Here is a 14654-nt window from a genome sequence, read left to right as displayed (position 1 = left end):
AGTTGGGAAGATCCCCTGGAGAAAGATAGGCTACCCACTCCAATATTCTGGCCTGGAGATTTCCATGGACTGTATAGTCCATGGGGTCACAAAGAGTCAGACATGACTGACTTTCACTTCACTTCATGGCCCCTCAAACAATCATAAAAGAGCAAAGATCACTGATAATAGGTCATCATAGCAAATATGATAATGATGAAAAAGTTTGAAGTATATCTGGAATTACAAAATACCAGGCTTCGCTAGTAGCTCAGCTGGTAAAGAATCTGCCTGCAATGCAAGAGACCCTGGTTTGATTCCTGGGTGGGGAAGATCCACTGGAGAAGGAAACAGCTACCACTCCAGTATTCTGGCCTGGAGAATTCCATGGACTGTATAGTCCATGTGGTAGCAAAGAGTCAGACACGAATGAATGACTCTCACAAATGCAACAGAGACACGAAGGGAACAGATGCTCTTGGGAGAATGGTGCTGATTACTTGCTGGATGCAGAGTTGTCACCAACCCTCAATTTGTGGGGGAAAAAAAAAAAAAGGCAATATCTGCAAAGTACAGTCAAAGAAACACTACCTGTGTTTTTCTTTATGCAGAAAATGCATGGATTCTTTTTTTAAATATTATTGATGCAGAGTTGATTTACAATGTTGTGCTATTTCTGCTGTACAGCAAAGTGATTCAGTTATAAATACATATATTTTTTTTTTTTCATATCCTTTTCCATTATGGTTTTTCACAAAATATTGAATATAGTTCCCCATGCTATACGGTAGGACTTTGTTGTTTATTTATTCTATATATAATAGTTAGAAAATGCATGGATTCAGAAAGGAAAGAGCTATGTAGGACTCCTAAGTTTCTTTGCCAACTAATTTTAACCTTTAAAAAGTATTTGCTTTACTTCAATGCACGACTCAAAGTTTTCACCTTCTATCTCATCAGGCCATTTTTTGCACCTGCCCCTGGGATTTTTTTATTATTATTCTTTTACTTCCTAAGTAAGACTGACAGATAGAATTCTCAGGTATCTGCTCAAGATGCCTTTTGATTGCAACTACCATCTTTGAGTCACTTGAGTGGAACACAGATGAACAGATGAATAAGCAGCCCTAGGATTGAGTGACATTTAATAAAAAATACTATTTGTTTAACCTTATTGTGATGTTTTCTGAATCATAAAAATACTGAGCATTCTGGTGGCTGCCAGGCGCTATTATCTGCTACTTGATTTTAAGTGACAGCTGTGGGATTTTGATGGATATTAATGTTTTCTGTTTCTTTTTTTATACAACACAAAGTAAAAGGGCTCAGATTGTTGGCATCACTGAGTATTCTAGGAATGAAATATTAAATGATTTTAGGAGAAATGTGACTTTTATGTTGGGAAGCATGACACATTCTAAACCTGTCTGTCACTGTAATCAGTCCCCTGACGTGAACGTAGCAGGGCTGTGCACACTGTCGCTTTCCATCTCAAGCATAATGCTTCAGGTGAAAACAGAAGGCAGCAGGCTTGTCAGGGGAAAGACAGTGCCTTCTGGAAAGATGTTTGCTGTAATATTTGAATTTGCTTTGCAAGGCTGTGCACCCCCTTGGCTAATCTAGAGGGTATTTTGGCAAGACTGTCACCTGAAGTGTATGACTAATCCGGATTCTGCCTCAATAGACAGGGGACGATTAACCTGCTCAATAAATATTCATTTATTCATGGGTAAGCAGCTCCCTGGATCACCACTCTCTTCTGCTTTCTAATGTTCTCAATATACTACACCATCCAAAAGCTCCATTTCAGCTTATGTTTTCATTTTATTTTCCCGACACTGATTTCCCAGGACCTCCTCCTTCCTCAGGAAGGCAGGGCTTGTTTATGAGCAGGAAGGTATTTCCACCTGAGCAATACTTGGGCATGACTAGTGTTCCCTAAACGCAGCATCTTGACTGTCTGACTTCACCTTTTATCAATGCCCATCACCCAGGCCACTGAGATGTGTACCTCTGCTGAATATTCCCTTGCTTACCTGCTTCCTCTAGACAGAGAGGTTTTTTTTTTCTTCCTTTAATTGCAGTATAATTTTTGTGTTAATTTCAAGCGAAAAGCAAAGTGATTCAGTTATACAAATATTTCTTTTTCAGATTCTTTTCCATTATAGTTTATTACAATATAGTGAATATAGTTCCCTGTGCTCTACAGTAGGTCCTTGCTGGTTATCTATTTTATACATAGTAGTATGTATCAGAGAAGGCAATGGCACCCCACTCCAGTACTCTTGCCTGGAAAATCCCATGGACGGAGGAGCCTGGTAGGCTGCAATCCATGAGGTTGCTAAGAGTCGGGCATGACTGAGTGACTTCACTTTCACTTTTCATTTTCATGCATTGGAGAAGGAAATGACAACCCACTCCAGTGTTCTTGCCTGGAGAATCCCAGGGACGGGGGAGCCTGGTGGGCTGCCGTCTATGGGGTCACACAGAGTCAGACACGACTGAATCGACTTAGCAGTAGCAGCAACAGTATGTATCTGTCCATTCCAAACTTCTAATTTATCCCTCCTCCCTCTTCCCTTTTGGTTACCCTAAGTTTGCTTTCCATGTCTGTGAGTTTATTTCTGATTTGTATATAAGCTCATTTAAACAATTTTTTTTAGATTCCACAGGTGAGTGATATCATATGATATTTGTCTTTATCTGACTTACTTCACTTAGTCTGCAATCTCTAGGTCCATCCATGTTGATGCAAATGGTATTACTTCATTCTTTGTATGGCTGAGTAGTATGCCATTGTGTATATGTACCACAACTTCTTTATCCGTTCCTCTGTTGATAGACACTTTAGTTGATTCCATGTCTTTGCTGTTGTAAATGGTTCTGCAATGGACATTAGGGTGCATGTATCTTTCCAAGTTAGCAGTTTTGGTTGTTTTGTTTTGATATATACTCAGGGGTGGAATCACCAGGTCATATGGAAGTTCTATTTTTAGTTTTCAAAGAAACTCCATGTTGCTCTCCATAGTCAGCCAGCTTTCACTACCTTATACAGCTAGAATCTATCCTCCAAACTTTCATCCAATAGTCTTCTGTTTCCATTATGATGCAAATTAGGAAACAAAGCAGTCTCTGGGGATTGACAGACCAAGGGTCTCTCAAGCCAGTAAAGCGTGAAGCTCTCAGCTCAGTTTTTGTGACATAAGGGAGGCTGGCTATCCCCCATGTAGCGGAGGTTGCTGGGGAGAAAAGCACCTATTGCTCTCATCAGTTTTTATTTACTGATTTTCTCTTAGGAACTATGTAAAAATGTGGAGTTAAAATTTAAAGTGAAGGGTTCTCCATTAATAAAAATTAAATACAGAAAATGAAAAAGAAATTTGCAGCTACATAGTGGAGAAATAAACTCACATCTTGCTTAATACATGCATATATGTTTTCAAACAGATTCGATAGATTTTGCTTCTGAATTCTGTAAAGTGTTAAGGTTGTACCTCACTCAATAGAGGTTCATAGATTGATAAGATGTCCAATTTTTACATTGTTTTGCCTGTAATATAAAAACATTTCAATGCAACACAGCCTATTGCTGCTGCTGCTGCTGCTAAGTCACTTCAGTTGTGTCCGACTCTGTGTGACCCCATAGACAGCAGCCCATCAGGCTCCCCCGTCCCTGGGATTCTCCAGGCAAGAGTACTGGAGTGGGGTGTCATTGCCTTCTCTGAGCCTATTGCTAAATGGCACCAAATAATCCTTTTGTGAAGTTAATGTTATTTAATCTGAAGACTAGATAAATTTAATAAAATAATCCTGAAAAGCAATCTCAGCACTATCACTACCACCACGTGAAATTCTGTGCAGCATGGTAGCTCGAGGACACAATGGCGTTGTGAAATCACACGCGATTCCCTTCGGCCACTGATCTGCTTCACAAGCAATAATTAAAAGATGAGGAAATTCCATCTGTCGTCACTGGTCTGGCATGTCCCGGGTCCCACCCTGAGGTTTTAGGCTCTGCACAACACTGAGTCATACACAGGATCCAGGACTGGAACCTCCTATATGAATTTTAAGGTATTAAAAAGATTTACCTATGAGTTAATTGTAAGGAGCTCTTTTAAATTTAGATGGAATCTCAGAGCCATTAGCAACATCATCTTTTTGCCCACTATATTCAGTGAATGCTAGAATAGCACATGAAGTGTCCAGAGAGGAGGCAAAGGGCAGAGTCATACAAATGATCTATGCCAAAGCTTTGGAGTCACAGTAATAACTTTTCAGTCTTACCAAACTTGCTCTGGAAAGAGTATGAAACCAAAAATATAAGCAATTGGGCAAAGCTATTGAAGGCAAGTAAGATCAGATCTGTATTTTTGGAAGATGGTAACTGGATTTTTTTTTTTTCTTCTGCACTCAGTGGTCTGGACTTTTTTCCCTAATCACCTTCCTCACAGCCCTTAAACTAAAGGGCTTGCCACCTTGCCTATCTTCCAAACAAGTATATTAATATCATCTTGTCCCTTCCTTCTGGTTCATATTTTTTTTCCTGGGAATTACCTTTCTTCAGATCTTAATATTCCATGAACTCTCCACTCTTCGCTGAGATTAGAGTTCACTCAAACACAAATGCATGATTAGAAAGCAACTTTCCATTTAGATCTCTCCTCCTTGGGCAGAAGATACCTAAGATTTCAGGGCCATCAGGCTGTTGATCAAAAGCACACATTTTCTTTTGTATAAATTTAGTTCAATTCTTTTGTTCTTAAAATCATATTCCCTGAGAAATTGTAAACAAAGTTATACTAAACCCACTTCTCCCCATTGGCACATACATTTTAACCTAAGTGGCTAGCACCAGAACCTTTTAGCGGCTCTGTTTATAAATTGTTGGAAGAAGGACCAAGACTAATTTTTTATATTTTCTTTTTTTTATTTTTTAAACTATGAAAGTATGATAACACATTTACAGGAGACTTGGAAAATATAGAACAAGGTTACAAATAGTTCCACTTAATTCTACTACAATTATTTTTTAAATAGATAAATTAAGATTTTTAGTTGAAGTTTCTATATCAAACTCTCAAAAATTATTAGAATGAATATACAGAAAAGGAGAAGGATATAGTAGACCTGAAAAGCACTATGAACCTATTCAACATAATCAAGATTTATACAATTTTTAAACACAGTAGAATACAAATTATATTCAAGTTTCCATAGACTATAAACTCAGAAACACTAGAACATATCCAGGGACATAAAACAAGATGAAAAAATTTTATGGCAACCAAGACTATTTTAATAAACAATTTCAGGAACACAAAAATTCAGGGAATAACATAGTTTACAAATACAAAACTATACTCATATATTCTGCTAGTCAACACTCAGTTTATTTCCTTTTTTTTTTTCACTATTTTAACACTTCTGAATCACTTTATTGACTGATAAAAATTCTTCTTCTGTGAATTGCTCTTCTTATTCTTCACTTTTTCCCCTCTTTCCTGTTCTTTTTCTAAGAACTGTGTTAGAGAACTTCAAATAGTTTGACTGCTAGTTTTATTTAGAGATTACATGCACTGTCAATCTATTGATTCTTCCCATTTGTGGCTTGTTATTTGGGGACATTTAATCAAATATTTAATATATTGCTGTTGTTGTTCAGTCACTCGGTCGTGTCTGACTCTTTGTGACCCTGTGGACTATAGCCTGCCAGGCTCCTCTATCCATATGGGACTTCCCAGGCAAGAATACTGGAGTGGGTTGACATTTCCTTCTCCAGGGTATCTTCCTGACCCAGGGATTGAACCCGCATCTCTTCCATCTCCTGCATTGGCAGGTGGGTTCTTTACCATCTGAGCCACCAGGGAAGCCCATTTAATATATTAACTTTTGTTTATTGATAAATTGACTGCATTCATTTTTTTTTTCCTTTACAGTTGGTTTAAGTAATTGTTTTTTCCCTTCTGGACATAAAGAGATTTTTATATTTTTCTTCTACATTTTTAAAGTTTTGCTTTTTTACATCCAGTTCCACATAAAGTACGATTTATTTCCTAATATCATTTACTTTTTGCACATGGGTATCTGATTTCCAGTAACATTTCTTGAATGAGAAGAAGATCTTTTTTTAATCCACAAGAATACCTAACAAATTCTCTCACAGAATCTGATGTTAACTGAATTAAGTTAATTTTGATTAAATTAATTGGCTTGGTGTTTATGGGAAAGCCTTACAACTCTTCACTGGGCCCCAAGAGTACAAGGCAGGTGCTCTGAGGTGTAACCCTGGGACTAACTACATCTCCAGCCTCCCTGTAGGCCTACAAATTCTCAAAGGCTTGTGTCCCTGAGTCAGTAAAACTCAGAATAAAGTTTTTCTAAGCGTACATAAAAGTTATGGGGAAAACACCACTTTGTTGCCATGACTGACATTTCAGGTACAGGCTAGAACATTGGCAGAGTCCACCTTGTTTAATATTCGTCCACAAATCAGATGGTAGTAGGATTTCACAAAATATTTATTAAGAGAAAGAGTAAGTTTAGCTGATCTAATTTCTGACTGTTGACTCTTGGCAGTCTAAACAATTATATTAGTCAAGCTTTCCTAGTTACTCAATAGGGAACAAAAAAGATTAAAAAATATTTTAAGTAAAAGCTGAAGGAAACATCTCTTCAGGAGGGTAAAATATCCAAGACAGACATTTCTAAGGCACAAAATTCATACAAGAGTAGTGAACATCACACCAGAGCTCGTAGACAATAGGACGTGCTAAGATTTTGACATTCTCAAGCAACTTGAGGCTTTCTGGAACAAATATAATAGAATGTGACTTTATAATGAACTGGTGCCTGGGTCTCGGTGACCCAGACATTCTGAAAAAAAGAAAAGGGAAATACATCTTCTTTTCCCTTCATGTGACCTGAGGTCACTACAGTATTGAACTCCTTTTGTTGAGTGCTTAGCCTGGTATATTTTGTAAGGAACCTTATCTGTTGGTCACCCAGACACAGAAAAAGTATAATTTAGGTGAGAAAGGAAACAAAATGTAATTGAATATTTCAAAGCAACCTGCATTTTTGAAAACTGTATGTGTGTGAATGAATATGATATATATAATATGATATAAATAGGATATATAAAATGTAATTTGATATGTTATTGTATGTATTATGTACATAAGCTTCCCTGGTGACTTAGATGGTAAAGAATCTGCCTGCAATGAAGGAGACCCAGGTTCAATCACTGGGTCAGGAAGATTCCCTGGAGAAGGAAATGGCAACCCACTCCAGCATTCTTGCCTGGAGAATTCCATGGACAGAGGAGCCTGGTGGTATACAGTCCACGGGGTTGCAAAGAGTTGGACACAACTGAGCAACTAACACTTTCATTTCACTTTCTTTCACTTCATTATGTACATACTATAATTTTGCATATGTGTACATATACACACACAAGTATATGGCCAACTAAAACAATATTATCAAAATATTTATTCTTTGACGATGGAAATTTCAGTGGTCATTTTTGGTTTTGTTTCTATTTTTGTACCTTAGATATTTTTCAAATTTTGTTCGGTGAACTTGTTTTACCTTCACCAAGATAAAAAGTTATTTGTTTCAAGGCTGGAAAGAGAACAGACAAGAAATCTTCACCTGAAAACTCTTGTGTGGTAAGTAGTCTGAAGTCAGAGTTCCTGGCCTCAGAGAAGCAGAGCGGGCAAAACAGAATTGTGGACACCTCTGCCCCCTACTGTTCACCTTCAGTAAGTACCTGGTGATCTTTCATCCGTTCTTAGTAGGAAGATCCAAGGAGATTGTTGTTTACAAAATCACAAACTCCTGTGGTTCCTCCTCTCCTCAGTGATCCCCAGCCTGGGGACCTTCGGACTGCACTGAGAAATGTGTTCTCAGATAAAGAATATCGTGACCACAGATAGATAAACCAGGCAAAATATGGATGTCACACATAGGGACACGCAGAGAACCTAAGTTTCTTTCCATTTTTTAAAAACATACTAGTATATAGTACGATGTGCATTGGAAGATTATACATTAATATAGAATATATTTTAAAATATATTAGTCTATATACTGAGTATACACTATTAATATTAACAATGTTACATTGTATGTGTTAAAACACTATATGTATTAATAATATTAATGTTACATGTGTACTTTTATATTGCATATATACTTTACTGTACTTGTATATATCTTATATACTTCATAAGCTTTGTACATATGTACTTTTCCTAGTACTATGCTTTTTAAATGCATGTCTATGTTTGTGTATATATTTATATAGATGTAGTTTTCTATATGAAGAGTACACAGTATGTATATATACTGTATATGATGTATATATACTATATATGATATATATATATATATATATGTATGTATGTATGTATGTGGTGGCTCAGACTGTAAAGAATCCACCTGCCAATACAGGAGCTGCAGGAGATGGAGGGGGTTCAAGCCCTGGGTTGGGAAAATCCCCTGGAGAAGGGAATGGCTACCCACTTCACTGTTCTTGCCTGGAGAGCCCCATGGACAGAGGAGCCTGGCGGGCTACAGTCCATTCAGTCACAAAGAGTTGGACACGGCTGAGTGACTAACACTTATGTAGAATATACACAGCATTCACACACACACATACTTTTACAAACGATTTTGCATTTGTCAGTGTTTTATTTTAATGAAGAGCCCAAAGTGTGACTAACATCTGCATTTTAATTCTACAGCTGGTAAAAGCATTTCTTCCTTGGGAAGTTATTCGAAGTCCCAATTTGCTTTAGAAGTTGACACATCTGAGTTTCTTTTGGCTGTTATTATTTATGAAATTCAGCATTTCCTCAGAGCCAGCTTTGATATAATAAAGCCTTCAGATCTCCAGTCTCACAACCAATTTATTTACAGTCAGTAAAAGACATTGAAGCCCAATGCCTTTCTTAGACATGCTTTCAATAGTACCCATAGAATTCAGTTACATGTGCTGGTCTGAAGGAAAAATGTGGGCAATGTGATAAACACAGCCTTGCCTTGGCCATAACCAAATTAAAATATCTGCCTCAACAGTGGTAGTTAGGGAACCAAATAGACTGAAAAGAAAACAAGGGGAAAAATTTAAATTTGAAAGCAAACAGGCTTACACAGTATTTCCTGATGGCAGATTCTGAACCATGAGGCATGAAAACCAAGCATTAATAACCTCAACAGTTGTTGTGTTATTTTACGAGATTTCATCATCAAATATTAAAACTTAGTCTAGACTTTTTTATACCATATCATATTCTTAAATCTGCTTTTAAAACCTGGGATAATTCCTTTAAAATGAATCCATATATATGTAGAACATATGATTCAGAAATACATAGGATGAAGTTTTGTGACACTTATAAATAAGAACTTGTCATTTCCAAGCATAAGCATTTTTGTTTTTCATTTAACACTTGCCTGGTATTTAACCTGTCCATCCCTCTAAGAGTGTGTAGAGTGAAACTATACAAACATTTGATTCCAACCCTATGATATTCTGGAAAAGGCAGAACTATGTAGAGAATATAAAGTATCAGGGATTGCTTAGAGAGTGGGGAAGGGGGGGACAAGGAAGAAGACATAGTATACTTAGGGAAGTGAAACTACTTTTTAACACTGTAATGGTGGATACATGTCATTATATGTTTATCCAAACCCATGGAACGTACAACATCGAGAGTGACCCATGTCAGCTATAGGCTCCGGGTGATGATGACGTGTCCATGTAGGTTCATTAGCTGTAACACAGGGACCATCTGGTAGGGATATTGATGGGGAGGCTTTGGGGAGTACAGAGGGAATATGGGAAATCTCTATACCTTCCTCTCAATTTTTCTGCAAATCTAAAACTACTCTGAAAAAAAAATCTTAAAAAAACAGTTAACCTAAAAGCAGTATTAAAAAAAAAAAAAAAGATAAAATCATGTGACTTCATTTATAATGCCTTCTATTTAAGAATGGCACCAATAAACATGATTTATACTACAAGTATATCAACCACACCACACACCATCCCAACCAGCTCTTCCCTCACATTGATGACTTCTATCTTTGTTTCCTGGATTGTCATATTCCCTCTAAAAGCAAATCCCCATACCAGCCCAGGGAAGTCACATGCGACTCTCCAAAGAGCCTCATAATCGGGAGAAAGCACACATTCTTGGTCACATTTTGTTCTCACTTTAGTTGTTGTTTCTTCAGTTCAAACCAAAACAAGGCAAGAGTGGCAGGGTGAAGTAACCGTGGAGAGTAAACACTTACTTGGCATTTCCCCCAGAGGCTGTTTGCAGATAGCAGCTGGTGAGTCATGAGAACAGGTCTCCAGGGATGCTCCACCTCTGACTCAGGGTGGAGTGGGTTTCGGGCCCTTCGCACAGCTCGGCTCCCTGAGTAACTGATCCAATCACAGCTGATCCAATCACAGCAAACAAACGCTGCTTTCATTCAGTCTCCACTCAGAGATTCCAGCAACACAGCCAAGGAAGCTAGGTGGCACAAAAACGACCGATAATAGAAATTATTGAGAGTCCTCGGCAGATAGAGCTGCAGGCTGAAACAGATTTGCCTGTCACTATCCTGTGTGTCCCCGAAGGGCAGGGTGTCACTGCGCCCGGCCAGGTTTCACCGGGTGTTTTCAGTTTCCTTGTTGATTTCTGAATGCCTCTGTGAAGGAATTTGTGTGAGAAATAGACCTATTTTTATTCACAATGACTTCACCATCTGCCCTGGTATTTTGTGTACACAGATTCATGTCCTGCATGTTAACGTATTCCAATCTGTGAACCCTCCCAGACTCGAAATGTCTTTTTAAAGAGTAACAGGATGCTATGAACACTCTGTTTCATGGTGTAGAACTGATAACTACTAAAGGTTCTTCGAGCCATTCAAAAAAGAATGGCTTTAAAAATAAAGCTGCGGGAATATCTCATTCACAATGAGGAAACTATATAGTGGCTTGTTTAGTTTTGTTTTGTTTTTTAAGTCTGTAGGAAAAATGCTCTCACCAAATGTTTAAATTAGTGGAGACTTTTCTGTGGGTGAGTTCTCCTTTCCACGTGTTTTGGAAATAATTTAAGAATCGGAATCAGAAGACTGGTGCTGTCTCCATGATTTATTTATTCTTGAATACGCCCCTTAACTGCTCTGTTCTTTTGAGTTCCTTATATGTAAGAGGAGAACAAAAGAGCCTGAACCCATGTGAAAAGGTTGCCAAAAGTTTGAAATGAAGTGATATGAAACATATATCAACAACTGCCCAAATATGTCAAATCCTGTTATGATTAAGGCTTAGAGTTTTGTGGTGAGATTTCATGACTAACACATAAATAAACGGGTGTTAAAGATACAGTGACTTCATTTAAATCAGTATCTTTTAAATGGTTATTTAATAAATGTCGCTGTGAGTTTTGTAACAAAATTAAGGTTTCTTGGAATATAGAAAATGAGTATTCGTAGTGTTTCTGTATATTAAAAAAAAAAAAGTCTATGTCCAGATATGTTCATTTCCAGCCATAAACAGTTTGTATTGTTGCTCTTGTTCAGTCACTAAGTTGTGTCCGACTCTATGTAACCCCATGGACAGCAGCATGCCAGGTTTCCCTGTCCTTCACTATCTCCTGGAGTTTGCTCAAACTCGTGTCCATGGAGTCAGTGATGCTCTCTAACCATCTGTCCTCTGCTGCCCTCTTCTCCTCTTGCCTTCAATCTTTCCCAGCACCAGGGTCTTTTCCAGTGAGTGGGCTCTTTGCATCAGGTGGCCAAAATATTGGAGCTTCAGCATCAGTCCTTATAATGAATATTCAGGGTTGATTTCCTTTAGGATTGATTAGTTCGATCTCTTTGCAGTCCAAAGGACTAAGAGTCTTCTCTACCACCACAGTTTGAAAGTGTTGATTCTGCAGTGCTCAGCCTTCCTTATGGTCCAACTCTCACGTCCACACACGACTACCAGGAAAATTATAGCTTTGACTGCCAACAGACCTCTGTTGGCAAAGTGATATCTCTGCTTTTTAATATGCTGTCTAGGTTTGTCATAGCTTTCCTTCCAAGGAGCAAGTGTCTTTTAATTTCATGGCTTCGGTCAATGTCAGCAGTGATTTTGGAGCCCAAGAAAATAAAATCTGTCACTGTTTTTCCACTTTTTCTCCATCTATTTTCCATGAAGTGATGGGACCAGATGCCCTGTCATGGCTATGTTTTCTCTTATACATTTTAAAAAGTGAGATTAAAACATATCATGAAATTCACATTTTTAAAGTGTATACTCTAGGAGTTTTCAGCATATACACAATCACCACTATGCATTTCCCAAATATTTTCAAACCAAAAAAAGAAAAAAAAATCACACACCCATTAGCCCTAACTTTCCTTCCCCCTTCCCCTCAGTCCCTGGCAAACACTAAGATAGTTTTTATCTCTGAGGATTTTCCTTTTCTGAATATTTCGTATTAACATTCCTGGCTTCTTTTTCTTAGCATAATGTTTTCAAGGTGCATCCATGTTTTAGGATATTCCAAATATTTTCTCATATTCTGTAGACTGTCCTTTCACTCTCTTGATAGTATCTTTTGGTGCACAATCATTTTGGATTGTGATAAATTCCAATTTATCTAATTTTTCTTTTACTACTCACGCTTTTGGTGGCTCAGCTGGTAAAGAATCGGCCTGCAAAGCGGGACACCTTGGTTCAATCCCTGGGTTGGGAAGATCCCCTGGAGAAGGGAAAGGCTACTCACTCCAGTATTCTGGCCCAGAGAATTCCGTGGATTGTATAGTCCATGGGGTCACAGAAAGGGGGACACAACTGAGTGGCTTTCACTGTCACTTCATATATACATATATGATTGTACAGACCTTTTTCAGCGAAGTGGTGTCTCTGCTTTTTAATACGCTGTCTGGGTATTAGGCATTATATATATATGTATGTGTGTGTGTGTCAAGGTTTATTTCTAAAGCCTCAATTCTGTTATTAATCTCTATGTCTACTCTTATGCCTGTACCACACATTCTTGATTACTATAGCTTGGAAAGTTTTAAAACTGAGGATAAGCAGTTTGCTCTCCCTTTCAAGATTGTTTTGGCTATCTTCGTTTCTTACATGTCCATGGGAACTTTGGTATCGGCATGTCAGTTTTTGCAATGAAAGCCAAGAGGAATATTGATAGAGATTGTATTGAATATGTAGAACAATTTGGGTAGCCAAGCATCTTGTTATTAATATTGAGTCTTCCAGTCCATGAGACTAGATGTCTTTAATACTCTTCTTTGTTAGCTCACTGGTTAGTTAGTGATTCAAAAGAAATTTCCTTAAATGCCTAGAAGCAGTGAGTTCCCATCTTGATTGTTGGGTTTTGTGTTGGTATGCAGGTGTCCCTTCAAGACTCAGCTGGCATTTGGAAATTCTGCCTTATCCCTTACTTTTATTTGAGCAGAGTTTCAAGGTCAGCCAGAAGAGAGAGCTTATGGCTTACAGCTTAGGGCTTACCTCTATGCATGAGCACAGCCCTGGGCATGTGCACGGCTCCATGACTCTCAGATATGTCATAGCTTTATAAATCTCCCTGAAGCATCTTTTACCCCAACTTTTCCTTTTCACATTTTTGATTTGCCTGTTGTTTTCCCTCCTGTTCCTCATCACTGAATTATTAAAATATTGCTACAGCAATGTTTGTTTTCAGCAAATACCCTGCCAAAAGGCTGCTGTTCTGAGGGACTCTGAGTCAAGTCTAATAAAGACAAGGCTGAGAAGGGGAACCATAGACAATTAAAATAATGACAGTTCCCTGGGAATTGGGCTTGGACCATCAGTGGCTGCCAGGCTGCTGGTTTTCCCCAAGATGTATGTTGTTTCCAAGGTTACCATGGAGCTGGGAGGGGAGGAAGAGAGATGAGAGAAGTTCTAATAAGACTCCACAGACTTGCTTTTCTTCCCAAGATTAGGTAGCTTTTCTTGAATTAACACACCCTGGATTGTTGTCTTTGATTAATTTCTGAGATCTGAGAAAGTCTATTCTGATCGTTTCTGCCAACATTCTCATTGATTTTATAACATAGAAAATTTTCAAAAGTTCTTACTCTGTCATTCCTCCTGACATCGTGCAGCCATATCTTTTCAAATTAATAAATAATTCCCTTACTTGAGTTCATCAGAACCTAGAGAAAATAGCCTTAAAATGCTAAGTTCTTAATTTGACTAAGTAGCATATGCATTATTCTAGAAATAAAATAAGAAGCTCCATTCTTAACCTTGGGAAAGCTACATTTTTGGAAGTCATCTCTATATTGATTACAGGCAGAGCAAACCACTCCTGGTTTCAATGTAAGCATATAATTTATCCTCCAGAATAAATCTGGGCAACTAAGTGTAGTCTATTCTCTTCCTCTTCCAGATATCGCTTAAACCAAATGAGCTGAATTTGTTACTTCTCACAATAGAATTCTCCTTGTATCTTTGAATTCCTAGCTAGTGCCTTTTACTATGATATTTCAAACTCAAATTTTGTTATCCTTCATTATGATTATTGATCTGAAGAAGCTACATAGTTCAAACAACCTTGTGGTTAAAATCCATTTAAAGCAGAATCAGATGTATTACAAAATTCCATGGTCTACTTTGGAAAGCACAATGCAAT

At 37.8% G+C, this 14654-nt stretch overlaps 1 long non-coding RNA gene across 1 annotated transcript in view; it reads right to left on the bottom strand.

Moving 5' to 3' along the window:
• LOC139186508 (uncharacterized) overlaps positions 1-10660 on the bottom strand; it is a 58417-nt gene extending 47757 nt beyond the window's left edge. Inside the window, exon 1 of the long non-coding RNA XR_011570091.1 lies at positions 10285-10660. This is a non-coding gene — a long non-coding RNA (uncharacterized lncRNA). The remainder of the gene's footprint in view (positions 1-10284) is intronic.
• Between the last annotated feature and the right edge of the window lie 3994 nt (positions 10661-14654).

The sequence above is a fragment of the Bos indicus genome, chromosome 13 (assembly GCF_029378745.1).
Source record: "Bos indicus isolate NIAB-ARS_2022 breed Sahiwal x Tharparkar chromosome 13, NIAB-ARS_B.indTharparkar_mat_pri_1.0, whole genome shotgun sequence".
NCBI lineage: Eukaryota > Metazoa > Chordata > Mammalia > Artiodactyla > Bovidae > Bos > Bos indicus.
The sequence above is the reverse complement of the archived record's forward strand: the minus strand, read 5'-3'. Positions and strand labels throughout refer to the sequence as shown.